The 13,439-nt window shown below is 43.2% G+C and overlaps 1 protein-coding gene across 1 annotated transcript in view; it reads right to left on the bottom strand.

The window, feature by feature from the left end:
* The window catches only part of Itpr1 (inositol 1,4,5-trisphosphate receptor type 1), a 306,399-nt gene extending 293,171 nt beyond the window's left edge, over window positions 1-13,228 (bottom strand). Inside the window, exons 1-2 of the mRNA XM_071605917.1 lie at window positions 13,039-13,228; window positions 12,137-12,213 (exon numbers count right to left, since the gene is read on the bottom strand). The gene's annotated coding sequence lies outside the window, so the exon portion shown is untranslated. The remainder of the gene's footprint in view (window positions 1-12,136; window positions 12,214-13,038) is intronic.
* Window positions 13,229-13,439: the final 211 nt, after the last annotated feature.

The following is a 13,439-nucleotide window of genomic DNA, read 5'->3' as shown; positions in this document are numbered from 1 at the left end:
GAACTTAGTGAGAGACCATCTCAAAACAAAAAAAAAAATAAAAAGGGTCAGGGATGTTGCTCAGTGGTAGAGCACTCCTGGGTTTAATCCCCAAAACCACAAAAAAGAGAAAGGAAAGAAAGTTTAAGTCCACCTCAGCCTAAGAAGATACCCTTCTGCCTAAACCACAAAAAGCCAGTAAATCCAATTAGGTCAATGTCCTCAGAAAGATAAAAATCGACTCCAGGACAGTTTCTCAACCCTGCCACTATTGACACTTTGGAGCCCTAGTTCTTGGTCATGGGGAAACTTCTATTTACTGAAGTGTGTAGAGCAGCCTCCCTGGCCTCTACCTACTGGATGCCAGCAGCACTCCACCTAGTTCCCCGGATAGGGCCACAGAAAGTCCCCCGACAATGCCAAACGTCCCCTGGAGGGCAGAACCACCGCCCTGGTGGAGAGCCACTGATGTGGCGCACAGATTTAGCTTTCTTTGTTTTTTTCCTCTAAGATCTTTTGCAAACATTTATCACTATACATCTTGGCACCAATGACCCGAAGCAGGTATTTCTGTACCTCTTCTACAGAAAAGGAAACAGGCACACAGATCTTCTCGTTTTGCCTGTACCCACAAAGCAGTCGACGATGGGGGCCCAGGAGTCTGCATCCTGCAGCCCGGAACTCATTCCCTCCCCTGTTATTAACACTGACAATTCCCCAAAGCCACACATGCCCTAGAGAGTGGTACTGAGCAACATCTCAAAACACATCAAAAAGAACAGCTTAACACCACTCTACCTGGTCCCCACGTTGCTATCCATAGCAAAGGGGCTTTTGAAAGCCAAATGCCAACAAAAGAAACATTTCATCAGCAGAGAGAGAGAAAAAATTAGATTCTTCTGAGAAACAGCCTACAATCTTCAAAAGGAGAAAAAACATGTATATAGATGACTTCATTGTCCAGCAGTGGAGGCTGAGGCAGGAGGATAGCATGTTCAAGGCCAGCGTGAGAAACTTAGCAAGGTCCTGAGCAACTTAGTGAGGCCCTGTCTCAAAATTTAAGAAAGGGCTGAGGATGTAGCTCAGTAACTAAGTACCCCTGAGTTCAATCCTCAGTATTAAAAAAAAAAATACTTCTTTCAACAAATATTTTATGAGTACTTTCTATGTACGAGGTACACTTGTGGATTTTTTTGAAGGTCCATGAGAAAAACAGAGATCAAGTGCAAGTGCTGTGGAATTCCAAATAATAGAGTTTCAAGTATCAGGAAACTTCTTAGAGGAGAAATCATTTGGGCTGCATCCTAAGGAACAGAATGACATGGCAAAGGGCACCCAGGGAAGGTGTGGAAGAACACAGCAGGCAGAGAGTAACAGGCAGAATGTGCACAGCCACACCACAAGGCAAAGAGATGGACCTCCCTCAGTCTGGGTGTCCTATCAGGTTTTTCTGTTCAGAAAATAGGTGCCTGGGATGCTTCTTGGCTGTTTTTGCAAAACAAAAATTACTTCCTAGATAAAAAGCTCTTCTTGAAATGCAAATAACCAATAACCACCAAGGAACTTGGAGGCTAGTGATCATTTTCTCGTATGTTCAGATTTTCCTGATGAGTAGTAATTAACAGTACTGAGTCCATGAATCTGGCTGACAAGACGGGTCCTAAAACATAACTTGTCCATTCCTCACAGTATCTGAAAACAGCAGGTTGAAATGCAGCTGTTTTGCTGTTGTTGTTGTTGTTGTGTGTGAGAGAGAGAGAGATCTTGCAGCCCTCGTAGGTTCCCCAGGTGGCCGTGTCTTTCCACAGCTTACCTGAACAGCCAATGAAAGCATCACTAAACATATGAAGTTTCCATTTTGGTCAGGGAGGAACCTGACCACCCTGCTCAGTCTCCTCTAGGGGCTGTGCTTTGGGCTCCCTTTCCACTTCACTGAAAAGGAGAAGGCTGCTGGGGAAGTTCAAAGGTCAGTCTCAACAGGTTTGAGGCAGCCCCGAAAAAAACAAGGGAACTATAAAAAGACAAGTGCTTAAAAAGCACCCGCCAAGCAAGCAAGCATCCCCCGGCACAGCATCTCAAGGGTGAGCTCATCACCTGGAGATAGCACAGAAACCTCCAGTTCTGACTCAGTGGGGCCTGAAGAGTCTGCAGCTGCTGACAAGTTCCTAGGTGAAAGCCAGGAATGGTGGCCTGGGATTGCACAGTGGGGAGCACAGATGCAGCACAGTGTTGTTGGAACTCTTGGTTGCAACCCACAGTAAGAAAAAAATATTGAAATCACAACCCCATGTTCACTGTGGGTGAGAGAGAAGAGGGAGGGGGGAGAATATTTTGTTGCAACATATACCATTCTTTTTTTTTTCCCCAAAGGTAAAGCATTCCTTTTTTTTTTTTTTTAACCTTTATTTTATTTATTTACTTTTATGTGGTGCTGAGGATCAAACCCAGTGCCTCACACGTGCTAGGCAAGCACTCTACCACTGAGCCACAACCCCAGCCCCACATACACCATTCTTTTTAAGTATGGGTTGAGCACGCTTAAGCCCGAATCTGAAATGCTACAGAATTCAAAGTTGTTCAAGCAATGATGTGATGCCGGGACTGGAAAATTCCACACCGTTGTAACAAAGATTCACGCCCAAAATTATTTAAAATATTGTATAAAATTACCTTCAGGCTGTGTGTATAAGGAGCACGTGAAATTAAATGAATTTCATTTTAAGACATAGGTCCCATCCCAATACATCTCATTACACGTATTCGAGTATTCCAGAATCAGAAATCTAAAACACTTCGGGTTCCAAGCATTTCAGGTAAAGAATATTCAACTTGTATCAACATAACACTCTTTGATACTTTCTATTCTACTTAATCCACTTTAAAAAGTCAATCAAGGCCCATGAAATGGATTTCCCTACTTCTTAGCAAAGTGTCACACAACTAGAAAAACAAGCATGTGGAACAAGGTAACATTCCTACTAAAACTCAGGCCAATTAATAAGGAAGTTGAGATTATGTCAGAATTCTAACAGGCAAAGGTGTACCAAATGTTCTGTGGAAATGCTTTCATTAAAAATGTTTAGGTGGGGCTGGGGTTTAGCTCAGTGGTAGAGCACTTGCCTAGCATGTGTGAGGCACTGGACTCGATCCTGAGCACCACATAAAAATAAAGGTATCATGTTCATCTACAACTAAAAAGATATTAAAGAAAAAAAAAACTGTTTAGGTGTTTGACAGAGTATTGGAACACGCTAATAGTCCCCATTACCTGGGAGGCTAAGGAAAGAGGATCACTTGAGCCCGGGAGTTACAAAGAAAAACAATTCAGGTTTTTCTTCAATTATTAATTAATTTATTTTCAGAGTCTAAGTTACTTAGGGCCTCATTAAGTTGCTGAGGCTGGCCTCAAACTTGGGATCCTCCTGCCTTAGTCTCCTGAGCCACCAGGATTCCATGTATACACCACATGCCCAGTCAGAGTTTTGTTTTGTTTTTTTAATGTATAACATAATATTTTAAGAGTCTCTGCCTTATAACCTCGTCAGTGAACCACTACTAGGTGTATACTTCTTTGAGTCTGCACTCTTGGATAAGCAGAAGTCTCTAAATACCATTTCTCTCTTAAAAAATGAGGGCCCCTTAATGAAATGGCTGGTTTGAGAAATACAGAATATGAACTTGGAATATCTTGTCATATACAACGCAAGAATGATACTGAAGACCTTTAGGGCTGTATCCAAAGTCTCAGGAACCAATTTGAGTGACATCCCTCTCCTTAAGCAAGGACAAATAATGTGAACTTCAATCAAGATAATGACACAAGGGGCTGGGGATGTGGCTCAAGCGGTAGCGCGCTCACCTGGCATGCGTGCGGCCCAGGTTCGATCCTCAGCACCACATACAAACAAAGATGTTGTGTCCACCAAAAACTAAAAAATAAATATTAAAAATCTCTCTCAAAAAAAAAAAAAAAAAAAAAGATAATGACACAGTGTAATCCCAGCCGCTTGGGAGGCTGAGGCTAGACAATCGGAAGTTGGAGGCCAGCCTCAGCAACTTACCAAGGCCCTAAGCCACTTAGTGAGACCCTGTCTCAAAATAATAAATAAAAAGGGCTGGGATGTGGCTCAGTGGTTAACCGAGTTCAACCCTGGTACCCGGAAGGGGGGTGGGGGGGGAACTACACAAAGTAAAGCATAGAACACATGTTTAAATGCATGGATCACAACGATGTTCACAAATAACCACGCGCATTGGCTACCTCAGTGCAGGGTTCTCAACGGTGGCACTACTGATCCTGTGGAATGGGAAACGCTGACCAGTCTGCTATCCAATAGCTACCCAGGCCTCTAAACATAAAATGCCAGCAGCATCCTCGGCCTAGATCTTCTGTGACTACCAAATATCTTCCCAGATATTGCCAGATGAGCCTCAGTTGGGAACCAGAGTCATGAAGATGCTACGGATTCATTATGGGTCCATGCTACAGTTTCCATTAAAAATTAACGGTATCCAACTGGGTGTGGTGGTGCATACCTATAATCCCAGAGACTCGGGAAGTGAGGCAAGAGGATCACAAGTTCAGAGACAGCCTGGGCAACTTAGTGAGATGCTATCTCAAAATAAAAAGGTTCAGGGATGTAGCTCAGTGGTAAAGCACCCCTGGGTTCAACTGCCGGTACCAAAAAAAGGGGGGGGGCGGTTTCCAGTATCTTTCAAATTGTTAAAATAAAGAGATTCAGCAGGGCTAGGGTTGTGGCTCAGTGATAGAGCACTTGCCTGGCATGTGTGAGGCACTGGGTTCGATTCTCAGCACCACATATAAATAAATTAATAAAATAAAAGTCCATGGACAATTAAAAAATATATATATTAAAAAAAAGTGGCTGGGGTTGTGGCTCAATGGTAGAGTGCCCGCCTAGCACCTGCGAGGCCCGGGATTCGATCCTCAGCAACACATAAAAATAAAGATATATATTTTAAAAAAAGAGATTTAGCAGTGGTCTTATCTTTCCTATATGAACTCTATCCTGGAATAACCAAAAACACAGTGGAAAATTTTTTTTAAATTTATTATTATTATTATTTTTGTTGTTAGCAGGGATTGAATCCAAGGAGTGTTTAAACAATGAGCCACATCCCCAGCCCTTTTAAAAAATATTTTCTTTAGAGACAGGGTCTTCCTGAGTTGCTAAGACTGCCTTTGAACTCACAATCCTCCTACTTCAGCCTCCTAAGCTGCTGTGATCACAGGTGTGTGCCATTGTACCCATGAAAATTTATTCTTATAAAACCTTTTTTAAATGCCTCAGGGGCACTATTTTGCATTTTATTTAGAGACAGGGTCTCACTGAGTTGTATAGCGCCTAGCTTTTGCTGAGGCTGGCTTTGATCCTCCTGCCTCAGCCTGGGATTACAGGCATGCACCAGCATGCCAGGCAAAGTATTTTAACTAATAAAGAAAACAGGAAAAGTAAGAATGAGGAGTTTTATAAGTTGAAACAAACTGGTGGATTAAGGCAATGAGCAGTCACCAACATCAAAATAGGAGACATCCATTATGAGTGAATGTGACATCATTCCCGAGTAAACCTCACCAAGCAGACTTAGAAAGAAACAAGACCTGACTCTGATTAGGACTACACATCTAACTACCAAATGACGACAAACACAGGGAACAGAGAAACACAGCTAAATCATACTAATGAAGTCGGCAAAATCTAAACCATAGGGAAATACAAAACCCAGTCTATTCATCCACAACCACAAACTGCATAGGAAAAAAGAGGTGCAGTGGAAACACATGAACTGAGATAACCATTTGAAGTGTATTTACTTAGATATTAATTCAAACTGCTATGTGCTTAAATTATATGCATTCTTACTATTCGTGTGTGTTTTATACCTATGTGCATATAATCTCAAGAAGTCTGATTTAAAATTAAATGTGGCTTTAACTAAATTACAAGTAAAGTTAAAATTGGTTTTGAAATCTAGGAAGCTAAGCAAGGCGGGGCCTGGTTAGCATTTGGATGAGAGAACAACTGTAGGTTTGTTAAGTATTTCTTTCTGTCTACATAAAGAATCTCAAAGTTACCTACTAAAATACAGATGAACTGCTGTGTCTGGGGTGTGCTTCAAAGCAATCCAAGACTCAAGAGAAGTCTGAAGATAACAAGACGGGTCATCCATTGATCATGGCTGAGGGTACAAGATGCATAATGAATAAAAAGGGTTCATTATACTGAGACCACTCGCTACTGGCACATGTCTTAAAATTTCCTATGGTCAAGTTTTTCTTTTAGTTGCAAGCAAACAGTAAAGAGTCCCTGGTATCACCTCACAGAATTAATTTACTTGAACAAACGAGAAATGTGATACTTAATACAGCCTTGACCTCTGTGATAAGATAGTAACATGAGTAATGTTTTATCTTCCAATTATTTTTCTGAAAAGAACAGAATAAAGCAAGTGAGAAAAGCTGCACTCGGTGGTGATGGATCTGAATGATGTATTTTTTTTCACCGTAGGGATTTCATACCTGCCATCACCCAGATGAAATCCCATCAGCAGGACAGACAACTTTCAGAAAAATGAAGTCACAGATGTCTATTAAGAAGGTATTCAAGATGTTCTGGGTGCAGAAAATAAGTTTCCATATGGAAGCTACTGAATGAGTCCCTTGTTATGAAATTTAAATACACACATAATTTTTAAATGTGTATAATAAGGGGAAAGCCAGGAACCTAGTCTTGGATGGTTGGAACTGTTGCTATCCCATTGCTTATCTTCCTAACGTTTCACTACAATAAATACGTGTGTGTGTCTCTTCCCTAATAACTCAGTTTGAGGTTTGCACCAATGAAGATGTCCACTTGGGTTACAAGCAAGAGTCACTGATATGGGGTTTCTTATTCCCCAGGAATGTTGGAGAGCACAATGGTGGTCTTCATTCTGTAACCTTAAAATGAGCCTGGACAGAAGACAGGGTGGCAGGAGGGCAGAGAAGGCTTGTGCCAAACCCCCCATGTTACCATGAGATCCTTAGAATCTGAGGTGCAAGGGCTGGGGTTGTGGCTCAGTGGTAGAGCACTTGCCTAGCATGTGTGAGGCACTGGGTTCGATCCTCAGCACCACATAAAAATAAACAAATAAAATAAAGGCATCTGTCTATCGACAACTACAAAAAAATTTTTTTAATAAAAAAATTAAAAAGTAAAAAAAAAAAAAATTTGAAGTGCAAACCAAATTCAGGTTTCCCTATGTATCGACAAAGATTCCTTTCCTACTAAACTGAATTTCAATCCCAGGTAAGTCATGTGAGTAACCAGACAGTCTTGAAGTCTGGGTTTCCCACCTAGAGTTTTCCCATCTGATACGGGATCTTGCTGCCCTCTCCAGAGGCTCTTTGGAAAAGATGATGGAATCCAGTCATGTTGAAAACCACACTGAGAATTCTGTCAGGGGCTAGAAATCCTCAGGAAATCACTGGTGGCCTGAGGAATCTGGCCCTCTCACCAGGGGACCTCGACTCTCCTGCCTAACCCGACTCCTGTCACTATCCCTGAGCTGTGGTCACCCTGGCCCCCTTGCACTGCCTTCAACAGGTCCCACTTGCTCCCACTGCAGGGCCTTTGCACAGGCTGCCTAGACTTAACAAGTATCCTTTTTCCAAGATAGCTCCGCGGCTAACTGGTTGACCTTCTTCAACAAATCTCTCGCTCACGCATCACCAAAGTAGCCCTTTCTGATCTCAACCCCTACCTAAGTACTCCCTTAGCTGGCCCCACCATTCCCTGTGTTGTTGCTATTATTATTTTTATTGTGGTAAAGCACACATAATTTTCCACTTTTAAGGATCACAATTCTGTGGTGCATTCACCTCACTGCCACTCACTTCCACAACTGTATCTTTTTTCCAAACTGAAACTCTGTATCCACTGAACAAACTCCCTCCTTCCTTCTAACCCTCCCACCCCCTGGCCCAATCAGCACACTATATTCTGGCTCTGTGATTCCTACCTTACTAGGTACCCCAGGTAAGCAGGATCATAGAGTATGTGTCTGGGTCCTTGTGTGTCTGGCTGAATTCATCAAAGCATCATGTCTTAAGTTACATCCATGTTGTAGCACGTGTCAGAATTTGCTTCTTTTTTAAGGTTAAATAATCTTCCACTGCACCCACACACGCTTTGTTTATCCGTTTATCCATTCATCCATCAAGAGACTCTTTGGTTGTTCCAACCTTTGACTACTACGAATAAGACTCCTGATAACAAGGGTGTGCAGATACCTGCTCAACTCCCTGATTTTCAATTCTTTTAGATACATACCTATGAGTAGAAATGCCACATTCCATGGTGGTGATCTATGTTCAGCTTTTTTGAGGACCCACCATTCCATTTTCCACGGAAGCTGTGCCACTTTGCATCCCCCTCATTCTTGTTGACGCTTGTTATTTTCTGCTCCCCTAACCCTCTCTTATTTTTCTCCATAGCACTTAACAACCCGTCATACTCGATTACCTGCTTATTTAAATTGACTCCCCCCTCCCTAAAACTTAACCTCTTAGGGACAGGACTGTTTTCTCACTGCTCTATCCTAACAACGGGATTTGCACATAGCAGCTGCACAAGAAAATCTGCTGAACAAATAAAATGCTTGAACCGCAACCACTTTAACAGGCTTTTGAATCTGCTAAATAGATTCGCCACACCACGTTCATTAAACTCTACCGGGTTTTGGGACTCTCAAAGTCTAACAGGTGATGATGATGATGATGATGATGGCTCTATATTCAGCTGATCCTCATTAGCAATCATCCGGGAACCACAGACACGGTGACCATTGGAAGGAATCATAAAAACTGTCATTCGTGTCATTAACTTCAAGCTTAATCACACAGTCACCAAAAGAGCCACAGCAAAACTTAAAACAGCAAAAGTGGGACAAAAAAAAAGCACTTTTAGTTCATAGAAAGCCTGCAAATGCAATATGTTTTAAAAGATCAAACCAACAGCAAAAGACATGGGACAGTGGCCTTGTGTAGACTCCTTAATTAGATGTATCCAAGGACAGCTTGACCCAGAAACCTAACTTTAGGCCTACTTTTAAATTTTTTCCCCTGTAGTTCATATTTGGTGTTTGTTGTTTCATTTGGTTTGTTTTTTAAGAGCTGCATGTAAAAAAAAAAAAAAAATCAGAATTTCCATGAGCTCATCATAAATGAGCTAAAAAGCCACGTGAGTTTTTTCTCTGGAAGTCAGTGGGTTGTATTCCATGGATCAGAGGCAGAGTCCGTCTCTCCCCCAGATCTACCTCAGCTGAAAATACTTCAAGGGAAAAGGCCACAGATCTTTCTTGTAGAACTAGTCTATTCTCCTCTAAGCAACCATCCCATCTCTCAGTCTTCAACAGAAGATGCTCAGGCTGGAGATTTCGTGCAACAGTAGAGCACTTACTTACCCGCCTACACCTGAGGCCCTGGGTTCGATTCCCCAGCACCAAGAAAAAAAAAATAGAAATCCATCTCCCTCCAAAAAAACACCCATTCTATTTCAAATGGATGACACTATTGTCAAGCTTTAAAGACTTTCATGGGACTTGATGTGAAGACTAATAGTAATTAATCTGGAACATGACGATCTTTCCCAGCACGATAAAGAAAATCTTGATGAGATTTTATGTACTGAACTGAATTAGTCAAAGAACTTCAATGTGCGCACTCACATGCGCAAATACGCACACTTGAAAGAGAGATGAAAAACTGAAATATTCTGCGCAGCCGGTGACGAGATAAACAGGAGGGTAGATGAGAAACAACCAGTATTTAACAGATCGGACTAAATGCGGTTTAAACTTTTAAATTCTCCGCTTGGAGAAACACCTGACCCTTTCAACCTGCGTGGACAACTTGATGTAAATGATCAATATGTAGTTCAGGTGGGCACAGTGGCGCACTCTGTATTCCCAGTAACTAGGGAGGCTAGAGGATTTCAAGTTCCAGGCCAGACTGGGCAACTTAGTGAGACCCTATCTTTAAATAAAAAGGGTTGAGCTGCTCACGCCTGTAATTCCAGCAGCTCAGGAGGCTGAGGCAGGAGGATCATGAGTTCAAAGCCAGCCTCAGCAATGGCAAGGCACTTAGCAACTCAGTGAGACCCTGTCTCTAAATAAAATACAAAATAGGGCTGGGGGTGTGACTCAGTGGTTCAGTGCTCCCGAGTTCAAATTCCCAGTACCTAAATAAATAAATAAAAATAAAATAAAATAAAAAGGTTGGAGATGTAGCTCAGTACTTGCCTAGCATGAGAAAGGCCTTAGGTTCAATTTCAGCACCCTCACAAAAACAAAAAATGTCTACGTCAGGTACACATCGACCTCAGAGGAGCCTAATGCTGAATGTGGACAATATTCCTGGTGATTTTGTGTGGTACTCTGATTCAGACTTTCGACATATAGTTTTCCAAATGAACTTGTCCACTATTAAAGGCCTCCTCAAATATCCACTCTTTTATCCCCATCTATGACTATGTCATCTCCTCCTTCTACCAAGTATAGTTAGCTCATCATCGGTACGACATAAGAATCATTTCATTAACAGCAGTTTACTCCCGCAATACTGCTCCAATGTTTGAGGTCACATGTGCTTCCGAGCAATGTCACACTCTATACCTTTTATTTACATACCTGGCTCAAAGGTGTGTGTATGTGTTATGTGTGTTGTGTGTGTGTGTGTGTGTGTGTGTGTATATATATAAATAAATAAATAAATAAATAAATAAATAAATAAAATAGAGCCACATGACATATGGCTGTGCATCTAGGTTACAAGAACGTAAAGTGCCAGTCTTGATATTTTAGCAATCCAGTAGTGGACAGTCTTTGGACCAGTTTCTCCTCGTCTGCACCTCACTCTGAAGGGAAGAACTCTACCTTGTCTTTGGCCCTATGAGCTCTCACACAGTCATGAGTCAATTAAACTCCAAGAATGAACTAGACCTTACACATCCAAATGCTTCTCACTCCACCAGCACTCCTGAGGATCTTATCAACAGGAAACAAAAGCACTATACTGCTATAATGAAGCGTCTGGCTTTTATTTTCTAATTAGAAAAGCCCAAAGATTGTAGCCCAGGGAACAGCTAAATATTTAGAATGTTAAAGAAGTTACCAAGACCCAGGCGCCCTCTGCCCCCCCACCCCCATGGCCCTGTTGTTTACCCTGCTCTAGACCATTTCAGAAGAAAAAACTTTTGTCAGCCAAATCTGCAGCAATGGGGATGTACATGCACCCGTTGAGACCTCCCTCGCCTGAAGTGCAGTCTGACCATTTTGGGGAAAAAAAATAGGAGCTGTTGTGTTTACAGATAAACGCTGCCCTGGCTCCTATCCCACAAGAAGCACCAAAACAGTAGAGACACATCAGATTCCTTGACATGCAGGTAGTTTCAGTCAGGGTATTCTTCAAGAACTAACTTCCCATTTTAAAGTTCTAATTCTTTCAACTTGCCAGCAACCACTTTCATTTCTTGGAATTCAACCTACTCTAATTAAACACATGTTCACACTAACAAGAAAAAAAATTGACTGTTTTTGAAAGAGAGAGGCATTAAATTTTTGCTTACATATCTTGGCAGATGAAACACACTGCAATCATCAGAATCTAAAACATCAGCTTGCTTCTCAGGTCAGCGGTGTCCCCCGCCCCCTTTACAGCTCCATTTAATGCTTTACATCCTCAAAAGCCTTCATGCTGTTTCACTTTTACACGCCTGTAATCCCAGCCATTTGGAGGCCGAGGCAGGAGGTTTGCAAGTTTGAGGCCAGTCTCAGCCACTTAGCAAGACCCTAAGCAACTTCGTGAGACCCTGCCTCAAAACAAAGAATAAAAAGAAAAGCCTGAGGATATGGCTCAATAGTGAAGTCACCCCTGGGTTCAATCCCCAGTACAAATAAATAAATAGTGCAAAGCAGGGCTATCCACCAGCTCTCTGCTCCCTAAAGCCCTCATTAAAGGCAGTGACAAATTTTGAAGACCCAGCCATGGAGTTACCTTTCTTTCCTACTCCCCACTCCCATGATTGCTTAGAGAAAACTAAACAGATTAACAACAAAAACTCATTATTGACTACAGCACTCAGGCTTCCACACTCACCTGACCCCGGGTCAGGCACTCTGTTACCAAAGTACGCCCAGCCAGGAATGCGAATCCTGCTCCTCAGTAGTCAGCGCCTAGATATTTAGAAAGAAAGACCACTGAGTATGAAACTCTCTGGGTCTCTTAACAGAAATGCTCCTCCTAATTTCACCTGTTTTCCCTCTTTAGACCCCTTCCCTGGAGGGACACTCTCCCCTCCAAATTTGGCAGAAAGGTTGGTGGGATCACCTGGCAAAGATTACAGGTAACTTCGCTTGTTTATTTCCAGGGCATAACTGACAAGTGAGACCGGGCACGCACAAACTTCGAACGAGCATGAAGCTGGGTCTAAGCGAAGTGTTTGGCAGATCCCAAAGCACTCGATTCCCCGCGCGGACGATAAGTATCTGAAACCCGCATCCTCATTGGGCAGGAGCTCAGTCCAGACTTCTGCCCTCATCGCTCCCCCAGTTTTCCTCCGTTTAAAAAAAAAACCCTCCCCGCGGGGGCCCCCACGCATGCATTATTCTCCTAACCTTGCAGCGCGAGGGCTACATTTTTAGAAAGATTGCTTCCTTGAGCAGACTCACTTATGACACCCCCTCAACCCCCCTCCAAAAAAAAAAAAAAACTATTTCCTGCAGCTGCTCCAACAGTTTCCAACTTGGGGGAATGCCATTTCGGTGCAGAATGGGGAGCCCTCAAAAGCCAGGCACAGGAGTCCAGGGAGGATATCTGGGTTTGTTTGTTTTTTTTTTTTAAAGCCTGAAAGGAGACCTCCAAATAAACTGCCGGCAGTAAAAGAACCCCCACATACATGCCAAGTGCATGCAAGAACTCCCAGAAAGCGGGGCAAAAACTTCTGCGCCCGGGGAGCCGATGCCAACTCCCCGCGCCCTCTGCCCGGCCCCAGCCTCTACCTTGGTGCCCAGGGAGCCACTCCGACTTGGGGGAGCAGGACGAGGAGAGGGGTTAGCAGCCGCTAGGTAATCCCATGTCCGCGAAGAGGGAGCTCGTTCCGTTAGGATGGAAGCGGAACACCCACACCTCCTCTCGGCGTGCGCTCTCTCTCTCTCTCTCCACCCCCTGCCTCCTCCTTCTCCACCACCACCTCCTCCTCCTCCGCTCCTCCCACCCCAGCAAGCTTGAGGAAACGCTTCAGCAGAACATCCACATGGTTACTGCACTTTGTAGCGGCTCCCGGCGCTTTATATAGGCCGGGAAGCTCCCTGGGCAATGTAGTCCGAGTCCCTGGTCGTGCCGGCGCCCGGGGCTCCTGGGAGGAACTACAAGTCCCAGAATCCCCTGGGCTCCCGGGCTG

Source organism: Marmota flaviventris, chromosome 20 (genome assembly GCF_047511675.1).
Source record: "Marmota flaviventris isolate mMarFla1 chromosome 20, mMarFla1.hap1, whole genome shotgun sequence".
NCBI classification, from domain to species: Eukaryota; Metazoa; Chordata; class Mammalia; order Rodentia; family Sciuridae; genus Marmota; species Marmota flaviventris.
This window is presented reverse-complemented; position numbering and strand designations above follow the sequence as displayed.